Source organism: Prionailurus bengalensis, chromosome B4 (genome assembly GCF_016509475.1).
Source record: "Prionailurus bengalensis isolate Pbe53 chromosome B4, Fcat_Pben_1.1_paternal_pri, whole genome shotgun sequence".
Taxonomy (NCBI): Eukaryota; Metazoa; Chordata; class Mammalia; order Carnivora; family Felidae; genus Prionailurus; species Prionailurus bengalensis.
Window position 1 is genome coordinate 31893299 of NC_057358.1, and position 6000 is coordinate 31899298.

Here is a 6000-nt window from a genome sequence, read left to right on the forward strand (position 1 = left end):
GCTCTAGTTGCATAAGTTATTAACATTAGGGAAAGCTGGATAAAGGGCACCTGGGCGAAGGGTATATGTTTCAAAATTTAACAAAAAAAAATTTTTAAGTATTCTATGCATGTTCTCCTTCAACTGAATTAAAACAAAGTTGAGAAATTCAAGAAGTATTTACACAGCATAAATCCAACATTTCATTATTAGAAAAGCAACCTACATTGAAACAAGACTTAAGGTATTAATAGATACTTATTATGTATTTACAGATGCCAGAGATGTTGCCTTCAAGAAACTTACAGCTGGTAAGAGAAACAATGATAACTGTCAACCTCAATAATCAAAAAACTCTGACACAAGACACAATCAGGTTATAATCCCATGATTAAATAACAATTAGTCACATCATTCATAAAGTATATAAATGAAAATCATTTAGATAACTAAAACCTTGAAATAGGACATTAACACCTACACATTTACAGAATTTAAGTTAGCTTAACACACTCACTACATATATTTCACATGGTAGTCTTATACCTACTAATTAGTGTCTAATACTTCAAAAAGGACCATTAAATATTTTCCATCAAAGATTATATTTCTCCAACGCAGAAATAAGTTGGCTTACTTTAATCTCTAGCAAAAAGAATACAAGAGAATAGCAAAAATAACCACAAAAATAGAACTGAACTAAGTTTTTAAATCAAGAAAAATCTCAGAAAAAAAAAACAGGTAAATTTAAAATTTATATAGCAAGTAGCTAAAGACAGCTAACAGGAAATCAAAATGTCAACCAATATATAAAGTGTTATACATTCAATAAAAAATATTCCATCTCCCCAACTCCACATAAGTCAATCAACAGAGTTCAATCATACCACAAAAGGTGTAACAGATGCAATATCATGATCTTAACACTACTCATTGTCTCAAAACTTTTAAGAATCAAAAGAACTGCAGTGTTCTCCAATAAGCCTTCCTAAACAAAAAGTAACAGAATGACTCTACATATTCTTTTTTAATTTTTTTTAACGTTTATTTATTTTTGAGACAGAAAGAGACAGAGCATGAATGGGGAAGAGGCAGAGAGAGAGAGAGAGAGAGAGAGAGACACACACACACAGAATCTGAAGCAGGTCCAGGCTCTGAGCTGTCAGCACAGAGCCTGATGCGGGGCTCGAACTCACAGACCGTGAGATCATGACCTGAGCCAAAGTCGGATGCTTAACCGACTGAGCCACCCAGGCGCCCCAACTCTACATATTCTTAAAGATAGTAATACAAGGTTTACACTAACATCTGCAATGTAATAGAAACATTACTACTAAGATTCAAACCCAGGCAAAGAGCCAGATTGCTCTGAACAGATATTGTGATTAACTGATTACTGAAAGGATTCACTCATACATCTTAAACATCAGTAACTTGTTATAATCTCCTAACATTCCAAATCTCTGCCTCTTTTTCCTAGACTTAACAATAGCCAGTCAAAAGTCTTCACAATATTAAGATTCCAGGGCTGATCCTGTCATTAATTTACTTGAATTTAATTGACAGTATATACAGGAAAACACTGCTCCCAATCACAGATATTTTCCAGCCAATAAAGAGAACAGGAAGATAAAGTGAACACAAAAGAAACAGCAAACTTTTATAAAAAGTCTCACAAAAAGTAACAGCTCTTTAAACAACTTCACATCTGTAGGTCCAAAACTCAGAGAGCAGGGACCAACTTACAAAATGTTGCAGTATTCCAGAGCCTTCTAAAATTCTTTCTACATTTTTTCCTTAGGTGGTCTCATCCTGTTTCATTAACTTTTAAATACTATTTAATACTCTAAAAAATACAAGGTGTCAAAGCAAGTGAAGTATGCTAACATTTTGGCAAAGTGGGGAGAGGGATATATATATATTTGCCTATATGTTCATAAAATATATCTTTGGAAAAATATGTAAGAAAACACGAACCCTGTTTGGCTCCAAAAAAACTGGGTGATGATGGGAGACAAGAAATAGGAAAAAATTTCTCTAAACCCCACCAAACATTTTCTGAATCATATGAATGTAGTTTCTTTTCAAAACATAAACAAACCAACCAGTAAGTGCTGATAACTCCCCATCTCTTTCTCTCCCCACTAGAATTGAAGTCCTGTGAAGACAGCGATTTTTGTCTATTTTTGCACTACTATATCCCCACTGCCAGGACCATAGCTGGTGCCTGAAAAACATTTGTTGAATGAATGACTTCTTAACCTCTCCACTAAATTCCAGATTTGTATATCCAAATCTGGATATACAGATGTTCTCACCTTCACTTGAACATCTAACAGGTCTTACTTAACATGTCCAATCCAACTTTATCCATATGTTTCCCTCACCACCTTCTCATCTCAATACATGGCATCACCAGCCTCCAGCTGAAGCCCAAAACCCAGGAGTCACTGCTGATCCAAGCAACTACACTCTCATGCAAGCCACAAGTTCAATCAATACATTTAGCTCCAAAATATACCTCAAAAATCTTTTGTAACTTGTCTCTAACACGCCAGTCACTATTCTATTCAAATCTACCACAGCCTTCTCTCGGTCTCTCTGCTTCTCTTCTCCTTTTATTCAATCTCCTCCTCCAGTTATATTGCAAATCACTTCCATCTTGACAAAAATTCCAACAGCTTTTCAATGTACTTTAAGAATAAAGGCCAAACTCCTTTGCACAATAAGACCTCACAAGATCTGGCCCCTGGCTATGACCTAACCTCTTATTCTCCACTAGGGTCCACCTTCACTGAGCTTCTTTCAGTTTGCTGACCCCAAGCTTGATATCATCTCTGAGAATTTCCACGTGCTGTTCCCTCAGATAGGAATACTCTCCCCTCAGACTTCCAAAGGCTAAATCCTTCTGACTTTTCAGTTATCAGGTCAAAGGTCCCCTAAGACCGGTTTTTTTCCTGACTACAGCATCTCAGTCTTAATACCACAACTCCCTATTTCCTTCATAGTACTTAATGATTCTCTGAAATTATTTTTATTCCTTATGTATTATGTCTCTCTCTCCCACACCAGAATCGAAGCTCCAGGAGGGCAGAAACTCCACTTCTTGCTTACTGCTCTATCCCCTAATGCCTGTGATAATGCTTGACATACAAACGAAATACTTAATATTTAAGTGAAAAGGCAAAACCGGCTCTAAAGAAGGTCCACAACATTTAATTTAATGACTAGACTGTTGAGGATTAAAGACATGGATAAACCATCTTAATAGTCATAAAACACTGAAAATCACCAGAGGATGGAGACTGAAGTAAGATTATTTCAGATGCATCTGAACATTCAAATACATAGAAAAGGTATTTTTCACACACTATGTGCATGCACACTGCAGAAATGTTCCCCCAAGTTATAAACAGCATCTGAAAAGAAAAAAGGATAACTCAAAACACTGTACATCTGTTATTTCATCTGGGACTCTTTTGGAAGGGCCTTCCAAACACTGTATTTGGGCAAAAGAGGCAAAGGATAACCAATTTGTTCATTTGTCTGTCTTAGGAATGTGAGATTCTAAAGGGTAGGGTATTGCCCTTTGAGTGTTTTTAAATTTCTAGTAGGTAGTCAGTAGTCAATCAGAACAAAGTGATTATTTCTCATATTTTGCTTTGTACATTTGGAACAGACCTAGTTCAAAGATTTTTATACTGTCAAGTCAAAACACCTACAGTGAATGTTAATAGTTTATATCTTATCTCCAAAACTTTAACTTCTACGGTATTGCCCATCAACTGGTAATAGTAATATCCGAGAGAAAGGAGATGATTTAACAATAATAACAGTCTGCAATTTAGAGATATTTTATTTACATGAACGTATCTCTGGGGTTGTAGGTAATGGTCCAGGCTCCCTAGTGTGTAAATGCTCTGAGGAGTCTAAGAATCTTATTTCACCAGACCCTAACTGTAGAGACAGGTCTGGCGTGCACATAGGATACTCCTCCCCACAGCTATCAATCTTCGCTGTCTGCGGAAACAAAAGTGAAAATACTCGTGGTAAGGATATAAGAGACTGATGCCCACCCCCCACACCCCCAAACACAGAGTTGTGTACCCGTGTGAGCTCGTAAACAAGCAGAAGAGTACACGCACTCTCACCTTCCCTCCTTCGGAAGAAAATGGGGCCGAGGGAGGGGCGGCCAAGGCCGGGTAGGGGAGGCCCGGGATCCAGTCCAGGGGGTGGCCGGGCTTAGGGGTCAGCGCTCCGGGGAGCCGGGGTCCCTTACAGGACACCATCTTCCCTAGCCGCCCCCCTTTCATCCCTTTCCCCTCCCCCCTCCCCGCCCCCAACTCCTTTCCTCCGCCCCATCCCCGCCACCCATTAACCGGGAAGCGAAGTTTCCCGGCGCCTGCAGCCCGGCTCCCCGACCCTCAGCGGGGTTACCTTCTGCAGAAGCGGGACAAGGGACAGGGGACAAGGGGAGGGGGAGACACCCCGAAGGAGTGAAGGACGAAGCCCCCGGCGAGGAAGGTGGGCGGCGGCGGCGGCGGCGGCTGTCAGCTCGCGTTCCCCTGCTCACAGCGCTGCCATTACTGTGCGCCGAGGCCGCCTCCCCGGCCGGCCGCCGCCACCGGCCCAGGAGACACGGGGGGTGGGAGCGAAGCCCGGGGAGACCGCGCGCCGGACGCTCACCTGCCACTGCGCGCAAACACAGCAAAGCTCAAGGCCGCCACCGCTCCAGGACGGGACAGGGGCGGCGGGGAGAGGGGAAAAGGGAGTAGGAGGGGCTGGTTACGGGATCCGTAAAACAACCGTCCTCCTGATCGCCCGGTTTTTCCCCCCGACACACACGCTTCGATCTCCTTCTTTCGCTACCTCCAATTCCCCCCTCAGAAAGCAATGGTAGAGTCCGCGTTACGGCAAGCGCAGAGAGCCTGGTTTAGTGCAATTGCGAAAGGCCACGGAAATCGGCATTCAAAGTGACTCCTTGCGGTACTCCCTGCGAATGAGGCAGTCGTAGTTGGCTGAGCACAAGAGACTCGACCCACCAAGTTTGGGCACTACTAGTCACAATACTACTAGTCAGGTATTTTCAACAGAAGTATTTTCCAGACCTATGTGAATATTCTGATACCCCCACAATGGGGGATCTTTTCAAATGATCAAAAATGTATTAGCAAAACTACCTTCCCTTCTGACATACTCCTTTAGCAGGTTTTGTCTATAGCCAAATTCTGAAACCTTTTCCCTTCCAACGCTCTTTCTTAAAACTATCTGTGCCAATCCTTTAAGGCCCATTAAAAAATCCTGTTTGCTTCCTTGTCCAGGATATCAATTCTCTGCTGTTCTCACATAAACCCATCTTTTGCTGGTAAAATAATTGGCAGATTGATTTGTGAGGTAAACAGAGTTTGAAGACTTTCCTGATGAGACTTTGGTGCTGTTAATAAATGTGACTTTTTGATATTGTGAGATAAGATATGTCAACGTATGAAAGATCTACATGACACAGTGAACCAATATTTTCCAAATGTCCGACGCAGGACATAACAAAATCATGCATAGGTAAAGGATACATTCAAAGTTCCAAGTAGACCAATGGAGATAGTTAAATATATGTATGTGTGTGTTTGTGTGTACACATACATAAAAACAAGGTACAAAAGATTCCTTAATATGATTTCAGATTCTTCATTGCAAATAACCTCTAAGAAATTACCACTTGTCAACGTTTCTATAGCCTCAGAGAAGAATATTCACACTTAACTGAAAAGACCATTAAATTCTCCTCCTAGAGCCTTCTATTTTCTTCATATACTTGAATCATAGAGAACACTTTTATTAAGCCAGATATTAAAGAGATATGCGGGGGCGCCTGGGTGGCTCAGTCAGTTAAGCGTCCAACTTCAGCTCAGGTCATGATTTCATGGTTCATGGGTTTGAGCCCTTTGTCAGGCTCTATGCTGACAGCTCGGAGCCTGGAGCCTGCTTCAGATTCTGTGTCTCCCTCTCTCTCTGCCCCTCCCC

General features: G+C 41.3%; 1 protein-coding gene across 4 annotated transcripts in view; it reads right to left on the minus strand.

Annotated features, from left to right (window-relative positions):
* The window catches only part of CUL2 (cullin 2), a 103773-nt gene extending 98899 nt beyond the window's left edge, over window positions 1-4874 (minus strand). The window contains exons 1-2 of one of the 4 annotated variants that reach the window (XM_043563520.1): window positions 4417-4602; window positions 3843-3999 (exon numbers count right to left, since the gene is read on the minus strand). The gene's annotated coding sequence lies outside the window, so the exon portion shown is untranslated. Of the gene's footprint in view, window positions 1-3271; window positions 3399-3842; window positions 4000-4416; window positions 4611-4665 lie in introns of those variants that run through there. The other 3 variants (XM_043563518.1, XM_043563521.1, XM_043563519.1) reach the window with 3 other exon arrangements.
* Window positions 4875-6000: the final 1126 nt, after the last annotated feature.